At 41.0% G+C, this 14,771-nt stretch overlaps 1 protein-coding gene across 1 annotated transcript in view; it reads left to right on the plus strand.

Moving 5' to 3' along the window:
• The window catches only part of RNF150 (ring finger protein 150), a 335,172-nt gene that overhangs the window by 297,927 nt on the left and 22,474 nt on the right, over positions 1–14,771 (plus strand). The window lies entirely within an intron of this gene.

The following is a 14,771-nucleotide window of genomic DNA, read 5'->3' on the forward strand; positions in this document are numbered from 1 at the left end:
GAGATAAGGAGAGGCAGAGAGAGAGAGAGACAGAGAGACAGAGAGAGGTCTTCCATCCTCTGGTTCATTCCCCAATTGGCTGCACCTATCTAAAGCCAGGAGCCAGGAGCTTCCTCCAGGTCTACCACACAGGTGCAGGGGTCCAAGAACTTGGGCCTTCTTCTACTGCTTTCCTAGGTCATAGCAGAGAGCTGGATTGGAAGTGGAGCAGCGGGGATACGAACCAGCGCTCATATGGGATCTCAGCACTGCAGGCGGTGGCTTTACCTGCTATGCCACAACGCCAGCCCCAGTACCAAGGGTCACACAGTCTGCTGTAGCCGGAGCTTAAATATGCGAAAGAATATTGAAAATGAAAGCAAATATAGTGGATGAAATGATGATAAATTAATAATAGTTAATGGCTATGGCAAAGTGTGTTAGAGAAATTCTTGGCCAAAGCTCCCATTTTTTACCAGTGCTATTACTCACCTGCTCCTCCCACATCCATGGCCCCCTGCCATCAGCCTGTAACACAATGACAGATGAGACAGGTGACCAGCTATTCTAATTAATCTTCTGGGACCAGTGACTAAAAACAGTACTTTACACCTCTTCATTTCTTTTATTAATTTGACATTCATTTTCTGGAGAGCTGAAACAAATGATAGCATCTGGGAGCTGCTTTATAAAACTCTTCAAACTGTACTTTCCACTGAGAATCAAATAATTTTGTCTTGTTTGTTCTGAAAACCAGAAAAGAAGACAACTACCACTTGTGGGGAGCTGCTAAAAGATACGTCATACTCGTGTGCTTGGGATGTTGTAACAAAATCCTATACACTGGTGGTTTAAATACAGATGTGTATTTTTCATGGTTCTGAAGGCTGGGATTCTAAGATCAGGATGTCAGTGTGGTTGGAGTCCTGCTGAAAGCCCTCTTCCTGGCTTGCAGGTGACCACATCTGACTATTCCATACACAGTGGAGAGAGAGAGCGAGCACACCCATCTTTTGTTGTAAGGACACTAATCTCTTCATGGAGTCCCAACCTCATAAACTTATCTAAATTTAATTCCCTCTCCCAATCCCACCTCCTGCTACCATCACATCACATATAAGGTGGGGTTTCACCATATGAATCTGGTGAAACACATTCAGCCCATAATATGTGGACAAGGAAAAAGTTGTTATAGCAATATAAAATTATATATAGAATCCAATCATCCATTTTAGGAAAGGGGCAAATAAAATATAGCCTATTCTTAAATACTATATTTGGTTAGTGGCAGTAAACAGGAATTAAATACATAGTATGATGCCGGCCACAGCGCGCTACCGCGGCGGCCATTAGAGGGTGAACCAACGGCAAAAAGGAAGACCTTTCTCTCTGTCTCTCTCTCTCTCTCACTGTCCACTCTGCCTGTCAAAAATAAAAAAAAAAAAAGATTAATAGAAAAAAAGTTGCAAAACTACATAAACATCAATCTATAATTTATATTTAAAAATTAATCCACAAAACAATGCTTCATTAGCTCGTGGATTCATTTATTATCTGCTCACACACATTTGTATAAAATGTACTGTAAGCCACTTTGTTAGAAATAGGATTTTATAAGGGAATAATGTGGGCTTTGGGGGACTTGTTTTGCTTTTACTAAAGTGCAAGCTTAAATATAACTTTTCAACAAATATCCATTCAGAGCCTGTTATAATTCAGACTCTTCTCTTTGTGCTGGGGAATTTTTTTAAGATTTATTTATTTATTTGAAAGAGTTATATATAGAGAGATCTATCCACTGGTTCACTCCCCAGATGGCCACAATGGCTGAGATGGGGTCAGGCCAAAGCCCGGAGCCAGGAACTTCTTCCAGTTCTCCCATGTGGATGGCAGGGGTCCAAGAACATGGGACATATTCCGTCGCTTTTCCCAGGCCATTAGCAGGAAACTGGATCAGAAGTGGAGCAGCTGGGACAGGAACTGGCACCCATATGGGACGCTGGTTTAGCAGACTGCAGCTTTGCCCACTATGGTACAACGCCAGCCCCTGTGCTGGGGAATCTTGTGGTGGTCCCTGAACTCATGGAGATTGAGTTCGTTCTGTTGAATAAGATTGAAGAAACATAGTATATAATGCCATGATATGATTACCAAAAATAAACAAATAAACAAGGCAAGGTAGGGAGTAAGAAAATGATCAGAAACTATCAGGACAGGCAATCAAGGAGGGCTTATCTGAAGAGGTAAAATTGAACAGAGGTCTGAATGTCAATAATTATCAACAGTTGGTGGTGGAGACACAGCACTTAGTTTATTATTTCCTGTACTTTTGTTGTATTTTTTAATGTTCCCTCCAAAAAGTCTACTCCAGGGTAACATCAGATTTTAAAGAGGCACCAAGTCCCAGTGACATATGTAGGGGATCCTTTTAACCAATGGTTGGAGCTAGAGGACAGTGTGCCTGGAAAAACATCCCATAAAGTAATGACTTATTTTTATATGTGGGACACAACAAACTATTAATCATTTTTTTAAAACACTGATTCTAAATTTCAACCAAATCTTCCTGGTGAATAGGGGTTCAAGAAAGATAGTAGTGATTTCCCAGGGTAGGAGGTACACAGGTACAAACTAACACTGAGATGGATATGATTTTTATGTTTGCCACGAGGGAGTATGGCTTTGTTTTGAATTTTAAGAATGCCCTAAATGGGAAAATAAATAGTTAAACAGAGCTGGCTAAGAAGTCGGAAGACCCAATCTCAACCCTGACCTGGTCAGTGTGATACCATTTAAACAGCAGGCAGTTGCAGGCTTCCGGTGTGCTGAGGACACTGCCACGTGGGCACAGTGGGTTCGTCTAAGCCTCCTGCAGCTGCTTCACCATCACCATCACCATTAGCCTACTTTTTTGTGAAAGGTTTCCCTGAACCAGAAACCTGGCTGAATGCCTCATAGCCCAGCTCCCTGTCCCCTCTCATTGCCTTTGCCCTTCCTACACCCTTACCTCACTGAGCAGCTGGCCACATTTGCAACTCCTTTATTCTCACTCTGAACTCATGGCCCAGAATTCCCATGGCAAGGACAAATATTGATTATCAATTCAATTTTTTTGTTCTAAACACAAAGAGCAGGAAATAATATTCAGTGAGCCAGAGGAATGGGTGAGGTCATGATTTTTATAACATGATTTTTATAACTGGACCAGTTTCTCTTGCCATCAGGTGTTTCAGATGTAACCCATTAGGTCTTCCGAGAAGGTATGTAAACATATCCATCCCAGTGAATTTCAGTAATTTGTTGTTTGGACATCCATCCATCCTTTAGGTCAAAACATCAGACTTCTTTTCTGTAGCTAAGAGTCTATCCATTTTTTTTTTTTTGACAGGCAGAGTGGACAGTGAGAGAGACAGAAAGAAAGGTCTTCCTTTTCCGTTGGTTCACCCCACAATGGGCGCTGCAGCTGGCACGCTGCGGCTGGCGCACCGCACTGATCCGAAGCCAGGAGCCAGGTGCTTCTCCTGGTCTCCCATGCGGGTGCAGGGCCCAAGGATTTGGGCCATCCTCCACTGCACTCCTAGGCCACAGCAGAGAGCTGGACTGGAAGAGGAACAACCGGGACAGAACCAGCGCCCCGACCGGGACTAGAACCCGGTGTGCCGGCGCCGCAGGTGGAAGATTAGTCTATTGAGCCGTGGCGCTGGCCAGTCTATCCATTTTTGAGAGCATATTTCTGCCACTACTTTGAGCTCCCCCTTCCTTCCCCATCACCCAACATGCTGGTTGTAACCTGCTTTCGAACCAGCCAAAGGTGAATTATGCAGTTTTATGTGGAGGAGGTGGAGGTAACCAGGATTCTTCTAAACAAATGACCTGTGATCCTAAAACTTTTTAAAGTCTTCCATCTGCTTTCTGGGGAAGCAGATGGTCAGAATGGTCAGAACTGACCACTGTATTAGCAACCTGAAATAGACTTTGTCAACTGAACAGGTTGATGTAAAACGATGCCTGCATGTAAACAGCCAAATGTGCTCATGTCAGTGTTTAGTCTCCAGTTTAACACCGAGCTATGTGCCTTATAATTTGTTTATGCACTTCCTCAGGACTATATATTTCTGCAAATTCTCTATTTAAAAAGCCTCTTTCTTTTTGAAAATGCATGTATAAGAGGGTGTGTTCCTGGTTCTGTCCTCCCCTCCCTAACCGCTCCCTGAGCAAAAAGTAAAGGATTCCCTTCTTTGCTGTGTTCTGCAACTTGACCTTTAAACTAGACTTGATGTTTCCATCAGAGCCCTGTTCTCTGGTTTCTTCTGGCTCATGTGTTGGGCTATCTTGTAACAGGGTGACACTTGTACAAGCAGTAGGGATAAGGCTGTCACATGATGAATGAGTTCTTTATGAAATGTCGATGCACTGACCTACATCCAACAACTCTGAAGAAATAGAACATTACAGAAACAGTGGGATAATGGCCAGGGAAGTGAAGGGCACCCTTTGTCTACCAGCACATTAATGGGCAAAAAGAAAGCCAGAAGGCTCAATGGGAAAAGAATATAGCAGGTTCTCAGTAAATATACTAAATAAAACAGTAGCTGTGTATTCTGTGTATGTGTGTCCATGTATGTGCATTTAGCAAATCTCATTACAGACTACAAAAATGTAGTACTATCAGTACTTTACTGATAAGGAAGCTGAGATTGCTTGTTTTTTCCGGCATTTTATCTAAACAAGTACTTCTTAATTACCAGCATAATATCATTCATGGAAGTTAAATAAAGCATCTGTGATTCCACCATCCTTCCACCAATTTTAGCAGATTTCATGTTGCTCCGATAGGGGCTCTTCCAAGCTTATGTCCTCTTAGTACCTAGATCTTGCTCAAACAAATTATTATGATTTTATTTTGGTACAAAAATTAAACTCGTGAATAGGTGTTTCATAATACACAATTTTTCCATGAACTTTTTGAAGATCCCTCATATGGCAAAATCAGAGAATTTAATAAAAGTCATTTCCAAAATGTCAGAAAAATAATGAACATCAACCCCTTACGTGAGTCATAGATTTCAATATAAAACCCTAAAACTTATAGAAAAAAACATAAATGTTTGCAATTTTAGGATAAGCAAAGATTTCTCAGATAGGACCCCCAAAAAGAGGAATCATAGTAAAAAAAAAAAAAGGCATATTTAACTTCATCAAAATTAAAACCTTTTTCTCTTTGAAGGACATCTTTAAGAAAATGGAAAGTCAGAAGTCAATGCTAAGGCATAGTAGGTCAAGCCTCTGCCTGCAGTGCCAGCATCCCATATGGGTGCCGATTCGAGTCCCAGCTACTCCACTTCCAATCCAGCTCACTGCTAATGTGTCTGGGAAAGCAGCAGAAGATGGCCCAATACTTGGGCACCTGCACCCAGATGAGAGACCAGGAAGATGCTCCTGGCTCCTGGCTTCAGCCTAACCCAGCCCTGGCTGTTGTGGCCATTTAGGGAGTGAACCAATGGATGGAAAGTCAGTCTCTCTCTATCTCTCTCTCCCTCCCTCTGTATCTCTGCTTTTCAAATAAATAAAACTGTAAAAGAAAATTAAAATTCTGGCCACAGACAGAGAAAATATTTGCAATACATATATCTGACAAAAAGACTTTTATTCAGAATGTAGAAAGAACTCTTACAATTCAGTAAGAAGACAATACAGTTTAAAAATGAACAAAGCATGTAGATGATCTTCCATGTGTCATTTTAGGTAGCATTGCAGGATGCTCAGTTCAGCTTTATTTATGCATTCCTTTTTCACAGCTGCCCACCCCACTTATGTTTAACTACATGCACACCCCTCTATTCTGGACATTCTATGAAAACAGCCATTCATACTGCTTAATATGCACATTAAAAGAAACTTAACCTCGTCAGTCATCAGGGAAATGAGCATTAACATTACAACCAAATATGACTATACATGGATGACTGATGTTTACACAATTGCTGATACAAAATGTTAGCAAGGATATGAAGGAACTAAAATCCTTACACATTACCTGTAGAAATGAAAACTAGTATAGCCATGTTTAAAAACAACTTGGAGATGACATCAGCAAAATGGAAGAATAGGTAGCTCTAGAGCCTCCTTCCACCACAGAGCTACTGGCTGATTTAACAGTCTGTGGACCAGATGTCTTTGTGAGAAATACGGAAACCAATAAAGAGATTCCTGTACCCTAGGTGAGCACGAAACCAACCACAATGAAGCTCATTAGAATAATGCATGGTACTTACTGACCAGATCGCCTTTTCCTAGCATGGAGGGCACCTTTGGAAAAAAATTTGTATCTCAAATCTTTCTGAACAGGAGACGAAGTGGGTTGTTCAATAATTTGACTTTTGAGGGAATTGCCTGAGGGAATGGTTTCTGTCTTGCCTAAACCTAAGCACGGAGAACAGAGTGATAGGTGGGAGCCACCAAGAACAAGAGTCAGTAAAGTTCCAGAATCTGTTACAAGACACTCATGAGAGCTCCAATACCATTGCTTTCTATGGCACCAGAAAGGCCACAAAATGCAGACAGATACAAGGGGGAGCCACTGAGTAAAACTGGCACCCTCTTCAATCAGATGACACACACGCAATCCCAGAAAAGACAGATGCCCCAGAAAAGGCTTGAGAGGTCTCCCGAATCTCTGGCTGACATGGTTGCTGAAATCAGGCTGCAGAGATGTGGAAATGGGGTTGATGCTTCAAATGCTGAAGTCACAACACAACAAAGCATACAAAGAAACAAATTCATCAAGGAAGAATTTAAATTTTCAGAAACCAACTCTAAAGAACTAGAGGCAACATGAAACATCGAAGAATTCAAAATAACCAATCTGTAGATGCTCCATGCATTAAATGAGAGCACAGATAAACCACTAAATGAAACCAGGAAAATGATGCCTAACCAAAAGAAGAGTATCACCAAAGAGAAAGTGTGAAGAACCTAAGAAAAATTCTGGAGCTGAAGAATACAAAAACTTAATCTATAAATTTATTAAAAGAGGTCTACAGTAGACTTCATAAAGCACAAAAAAGAATTAGTAACCTTGAGGACAGGCTACTTGAAATTATCAGATCAGAGGAACAAAAAAAAAATAAGAATGAAGAAAAGTAAATAAGGCCTAGGGACTTATGGTGCACCATCAGTTGGAAAAATATGTGCATCCTGGGAATTCCAGAAGAAAGAGCAAAGCTCAGAAAGCTGATCTGAAGACACAATAGCTGAAAGCTTCCCAAATCTAAGGAAAGAAGTGGACATGCAAATGCAATGAACTCAATGTACCATTAATGTGATGAGCTCATAGAGGCCTGCACCAAGAGGCATTGTAATCAGACTCTCGAAAGTCAGGCAGAAAATATTGAAAGCAGCAAGAGAGAAGTGAGTCATCCCGTATGGTGGAGCTTACATAAGAATATCAGCCGATAGTGCAGCAGAAACTGTAAAGGGCGGAAGGAAGTGGAATTATCTGAAAGATCTAAGAGAATACTTGGTCAGCCTAGAGTACTGTAGTCTGCAAAGCTATCCTTCAAAACTTGAGAAGAATGCTTTCCCAGGGAATTAAAGCTGAAGGAGTTTATCAGCACTCGACCTACTGTCAGGAAATGCTGAGGAGAATCCTTTAAGTTGAAACAAAATTAGATAGTGACACAAAGGCATATGGAAGCATAGAGCTCAATGGTAAAAGTAAATGCATAGACAAACACAGAATATTATAGAATGATGGTGGTGCATACATCATGTTTAATGCTAATATAGAATCTAAAACACAAAAGCAAAAAGTGACAAAATGCTATTCATGGATACAAAATACAAAAGGATGCAACTTGCAATTTCAGCACCTTCAAGTGGAAAGGGATGTACAGCATAAATTCTTTTATGTGGTTGAAGTTATGAGCTTAATATAGATTATTGTAACATGCTTTCTGTAAGCCCTTTAGTAACCACAAAGACAATACCTACGGAGGTCCACAAAAGAAAATGAAAAAGGAGTCAAAGCATGATAGTACAAAAGATTCAAGACACACAGGTGACAAAAGAGGAAAAGAAGGACAGCATAGCTAAAGCACAGAAAACAACAAAATGGAACTAAGAGCTTCCCTCCCAGTATCTAAGAGCAAGTGAAATAAACTCCCTAGTCAAAAGGACAAATGAATAAAAACCAAGATCCAACTATATTCTGTCTACCAGAGACTCACTTTAGATTTAAGGACACATTTGGATTAAAGGGAAAGTGAGGGAGAAGATTTGTATTCAATTGGTAAATAAAGACAGCAGGGTTGGCTATGGTTATAACAGACAAAATAGCCTTTAAGTCAAAATGTCAGAAGAAACAAAAAGACCATTATGTAATGATAAAATGGTCAATTATCCAGGAAGATATAACAGTTATAAATATATATCCGCCTACTGTGAGAGAAAACAAATATATGAAACAAACACACAGAATTGAGGGGAAAATAGATGGCAACTCCATTTTAACAGATTTCAGTGTCCTGCTTTCCAAAATAGAAAAACCAGACAATCAATAAGAATAAGCAGACTTAAACACTGTTGATCAATTGGACTGAAAGACATATGCCGAACATTCCCGCAACAGAAGAATATACATTCTTCTCAAGTACACATGGAATATTTTCCAAGATAGTTCACGCCAGGCCACATTATGAATCTTAACAAACTTAAGATGATTGGGATTATACCAAGTATCTTTTCTGATCACAAAGGCATAAACCTAGAAATCCATAGCAGAGAAAACTGGAAATTTGCTAATACAGGAGAATTAAGCAACATACATAAAAGATTTGTGTATTTATTTGACAGGTAGAATTACAGACAGTGAGAGAGAGAGACAGAGAGAAAGGTCTTCCTTCTGTTGGTTCACCCCCTAAATGGCTGCTATGGCCTGCGTGCTGCGCTGATCCGAAGCCAGGAGCCAGGTAGCTTCTCCTGGTCTCCCATGCGGGTGCAGGGCTCAAGCACTTGGGCCATCCTGCACTGCCTTCCCAGGCCACAGCAGAGAGCTGGACTGGAAGAGGAGCAACCAGGACAGAATCCAGCGCCCCAACCGGGACTAGAAGTGGACTTAGTCAAGTGAGCCGCGGCGCCGGCCTGCAACGTACTCTTAAATAACCAGTAAGTCAAAAGAAATAAGAGGGGCTGGCACTATGACGTAATAGGTAAAGCCACCGCCTGCAGTGCCGGCATCCCATATGGGTGCCGGTTTGAGTCTTGGCTGCTCCACTTCCAATCTGGCTCTGTGCTGTGGCCTGGAAAAGTAGTAGAAGATGGCCCAAGTCCTTGGGCTCCTGCACCCAGGTGGGAGACCCGGAAGAAGCTCCTTGGTCCTGGCTTCGGATCGTGCAGCTCCAGCCGTTGTGGCCAATTGAGGAGTGAACCTCCCCCCCCCCCCTACTTCTCTCTCTCTGTGTGTAACTCTGACTTTCAAAATAAAGAAATAAATAAATAAGAAAAGAAGTTAGAAGTTAGAAAATATTGTGCGATAAATGAAAACAAAAAACTTAGGAGATGCAGCAAAAGCAGTGCAAAGAGGGACATTTATATCAAAAAAACTCTCGAATCAACAACCTAACTTTACACGTTATGGAACAGGTGTACCACACTGAATCCAGAATTAGCAGAAGAGAGGAAATAAAGATTAAGGCAAAACTAAATGAAATAGCTTGTAGAAAAATAATAGAATAAATCAGTACATCTTAAGAGTGTTTTTTAAAAAATGGACAAAGCTGACAAACCCTTAGCTAGATTAAATAAAAGGAGGATAGACTCAAATAACTAAAGTTAGAAACTAAAGTGGAGACATTGCAACTGCTGTCATGGAAATGAAAAAGATTTTAATAGACAACTATGAACAACTATAACCTTGAAAAAATTGATAAGTTCCAAGATACATAAGTCTATCAATACTGAACCATGGAAAAATAGAAAACCTGAACAGAACTTAGTGCTTCCCTCTCAGTAATTAAGTGCAAATGAATTAAACTCCTAAATCAAAAGACATGAATAAAATCCAACATCCAACTATATTCTGCCTACCAGAAACTTATAACATGATCATACAGGAGATGAAAATTTTATATACTGAAAACTATAGAACATTGCTAAAACAACTGAAGATAGGGGCCGGCGCTGTGGCATATTAGGTTAAGCCTCCGACTGCAGTGCTAGCATCCCATATGGGCATAGGTTCATGCACGGGCTGCTCTCCAATCCAGCTCCCTGCTAATGCCTGGGAAAGCAGAGGAAGAGGCCCCAAATGTGTTTCAGCCCTTGTATCTCACAGCAGACCTGGAGGAAGCTCCTGCCTCCTGGCTTCGATTCATCCCAGCTGTTGTGGCCATTTGAGGAGTGAACCAGCACATGGAAGGCCTTTCTGTGTCTCTCCTCTTTATCTCTCTCTTTTACTCTACCTCTCAAATAAATAAATAAAATTTTAAAAAAAGAAAACAAGACATAAATGGAAAGACACTTTATGTCCATGGATTGAGAAGAATTAATATTTTTTAAATATCCATGATCTCCAAACCAATCTACAAATTCAAAACAATGCCTGTCAAAATCCCAGTGTATATTTTGGAGAAATTTTAAAAAATCCTAAAATTCATATGGACTCTCAAAAGACCCCAAATAGCCAAAACACCTCCAAGAAAGAAGAAAAATAAATCCTTAAGTACATGAGGGTACTTAAAATTTTTTATGGAAATGGATTAAAAGATTAGCTTACTTTGGTGCAAAAATATCTTGAAATCCATACATATGAGTGTCTTTATGAAGTTCATGAAAATGCATATTAAAAAATTATGCACAGATCTCAAACTTTTCAATACCAAAATGAACTTATCTTTTAACTCCATTTTCTACAAACTTTTTGAAGTCCACATGTATAGCCAAATAATCTTCAATGGTGAACCAGGATTACACAATGTGGTAAAGACAATGTCTTCAAAAAATGGTATTGGTTGGGGCCCGGCGCTGTGGCACAGTAGGTTAATCTTCCACCTGTAGCACCTGGGCACCGGTTCTAGTCCCAACTGCTCCACTTCCGGCCCAATTCTCACTATGGCCTGGGAAAGCAGTAGAAGATGGCCCAAGTCCTTGGGCCCCTGCACGCATGTGGGAGACCCTGAAGAACTCCTGGCTCCTGGCTTCAGATCAGCTCAGCTCTGACCATTGCAGCCATTTAGGGAGTGAACCAGAGGATGGAAGACCTCTCTCTCTGTATCTTCCTCTTACTGTCTATAACTCTACCTCTCAAATAAATAAATCTTTTAAAAAAGGTGTTGGGAAAACTGATATCCGCATATAAAAGAAAAAAGCTAGGCCTTTAGCTTACACCATATGTAAAAATTAACTAAAAATGGTTTAAAACTAAGACTTGAAAATAGAGGAAAACAGGGGGAATGCTTTGTAAACTTTGATTTGGCAAGGATTTCTTGGAAATGGCACCAAAAGCAACCAAAATGGAAATAGACTAATGGAACTACATTAATCTAAAAATGTCTGTGGGGTAAAGGAAAAAATCAACAGCAGGAAAAAGCAATCCAAATTTGCAAACCCCGTATCTGATAAAAAGCTAATATACAGAACATATAAAGAGATTCAACCACACGCTTTTAAAAAAAAAAACTGATCTAAAAGCTGGCAAAGGGGGGTGCATGTTGTGGTGCAGTAAATTAAGCTGCAGCTTAGGACACCCACAGCCCATATCACAATACCAGTCCAATTCCCAGCTACTCTGCTTCCAGTCCAGCTCCCTGCTAATGTGCCTGGGAAGCAGCACATGATGCTAAAGTGCTTGAGCACCTGCACCCACATGGGAGACCCAAGAGCCCAGCCCTGACTATAGCATCCTTTTGGGAAGTGAGGCAATGAAAGAGATCTCTCTCTCTCTCTCTCTCTCCCCCTCCCTTTCTCTCTCTCCCCCTTTCAAAGTAATAATTTTTTTTAAAAAATTGGATAGTTCTCCCAAAAAGGTATACAAATAGCGAACATGCATATGGAAACATGCTAAACTGTACTAATCATTAAGGAAATACAAATCAATATCACAATGAAATATTACTTTATTAGGATGGCCACTACCAAAAAAAATATTAAGTGTTGGTGAGGGTATACAGAAGTTGGAACTATTATATACTGTTGATAGGAATGTAAAATTATGTAATCACTATGGAAAATAGTATGGTGATTCCTCAAAAATATTAAAAATTAGAACTACCATGATAATACAGTGATACAATAATCCCACTGCTAGGTATTTGCCAAAAGAATTGAAATTAGGATCTCAAAGAAATATTTTCACATCTGTGTTCATTGTAGCATAATTCACAATAATCAAAAGGTGGAAGCAACCTAAGTCTACCCACAGGTGAATGGATGAAGAAAGTGTGCCATACACATTCTGAGGGATATTACTCAGTCTTAAAAAATAGTGTTGTAAGGGCCAGCACTGTGGCATGGCGGGTAAAGCCACTGCCTGAAGTGCCAGCATCCCATATGGGCACCGGTTTGAGATCCAGCTACTCCACTTCCAAGCTAGCTCTCTGCTATGCCCTAGAAAGCAGTAGAAGATGGCCCAAGTCCTTGGTCCCCTGCACCCACATGGGAAGACCCGGAGGAAGTCCTGGCTCCTGGCTTCAGATGGGCACAGCTTCTGCTGTTGTGACCAACTGGGGAGTGAACCAGCAGATGGAAGACCTCTCTCTCTGACTGCCTCTCCTTCTCTCTCTGTGTAACTGTGACTTTCAAATAAATAAATAAATCTTTAAAAAGAAATAGTGTTATCTTGTGATCCAACACAAACCAATGTGCTAATAGAATAAGCCAGTCACGAGAAAACAAATAATGTACATGTCTTCTTGTGTGATCTAAAGTAGTGAAACTCAGGGCACAAGAAGCAGAGTGGCAGTTTGCAAGGGTGGTGGGAGGGGAGCAGTTGCTCAGTGGCATGGAGTGTGAGGAATGCACAGTGTGGAGCAGAACTATCAGATCCCGTGACATAATAATGTCCATATGATTAACAGTATGTGTACTGTGCACTTGGAAATTGTTGGAATGGTGATTTTATTTTGTAGGGGTGTGTGTGTGTTTTGCCTCAGTTAAAAAAAAATGGCAATTTATATGCAATGTCATGGGTGGATCTCAAAATAAGTATACTGAGTAAAAGAGAACAGACACAGCAGAGTAAGTACTTTATAGCTGCAGTTATATAAAATTCTAGAAAATACACCCTACTGTAGAACCATGACACTCCTCTCAGGGGGTAGTTTTTTTCTCCCAGGGGCCATTTGGTAACATCTGGAGACATTTCTGATTGTCACAGCTGAGGAGGGGCTTGTGTCCTTGACATGCAGTGGGTAGAGACCAAGAATGCTGAAGGCCCTCCTGCAATTCATAGCACATCCCCCCCCAATACATGCACACACTCACATACAATAAAAAATTAGCAGCCACAATTATTTTGGAAATTACACTGTGGAAAAACCCTGATAAGAACCTGAAAAACAGATGAGATGTTATCTGAGGTCCAGCAGTGAGAGAGGGACTGACTACCAAGGGGAGCCAGAATACTTCAGGGAGAAATACAAACGGTTGAAGTTTTCATTTAAAAATGAGAAAATTGGGGCTGGTGCTGTGGCATACTGGGTTAAGCCACCACCTGTGGCACTAGAATTCCTATATTGGCACTGGTTCCATTCCCAGCTGCTCCACTTCTGATCCAGATCCCTGCTAATAAGCCTGGGAAAGCAGCGGTAAATGGCCCGAGTGCTTGGGCCCCTGCACCCACGTGGGAGACCTGGAGGAAGCACCTTGATTCTGGCTTTGGTCTGCCCCAGCTTTGGCCATTGCGGCCATTTGGAGGGTAAACCAGCAGATGGAAGATCTCTCTCTCTCTTTCTGTCTCCCCTTCTCTCTCTGTAACTCTGCCTTTCAAATAAAATAAATAAATCTTTTAAAAAATTGGAATATTAATGGTGGTTGCCTAAGCATATACATTTGTCACATGCATCAAAGTTCATCAAATCATACACTTCAAATAGATGCTACTTAGTGTTGGTAAACTGTGCTTCAATAAATTTGATTTACACAGTGAAAAGTGATTAAAAATATAACAGCGCTAGAATACTGGAGGAGCAAAGTGTGTTATGATACTGCTCTGGAAATCAGACTCTGCTACTGAGGAGAAACCCAGAATCCTCCTCCATGAGTGTTGAAACTACTGCCCCAGTTTTGGAAACATAGTGACATGCCTGAGCCAGAAGTGTGGGGGAACTTCAGAAAGTTCCTGGAGGGGCTGGCCTTGTGGCTTAACAGATTAAGCTGCCACCTGTGATGCCGGCATCCCATGTGGGCACTGGTTCATGTCCTGGACGCTCCACTTCATATCCAGTTCCCTGCTACTGTGCTTGGGAAAGCAGCAGAGGATGGCCCAACTGCTTGTGTCCCTGCATCCACATGGGAAACCCAGATGAGGCTCTGGCTCCTGGCTTCAGCCTGGCATGACCCTGGCCATTGCAGCCATTTGGGGAGTGAACCAGTGGATGGAAGAGCTCTCTCTCTGCAGCTCTAACTTTCAAATAAAATAAATAAATCTTTAAAAAAAAAGTTCATGGAAAATAGAATTAAAAAATGGATTTATTTTGGTGCAAAGAAATGAAATGCATGCATAGTTTTTGTAACACGTATTTTCCATAAACCTTTGGAGACTCCTAGTATCACAGCTATACCATTCCTCCTGCCTT

Source organism: Lepus europaeus, chromosome 8 (genome assembly GCF_033115175.1).
Source record: "Lepus europaeus isolate LE1 chromosome 8, mLepTim1.pri, whole genome shotgun sequence".
In the NCBI taxonomy this organism is placed as follows: domain Eukaryota; kingdom Metazoa; phylum Chordata; class Mammalia; order Lagomorpha; family Leporidae; genus Lepus; species Lepus europaeus.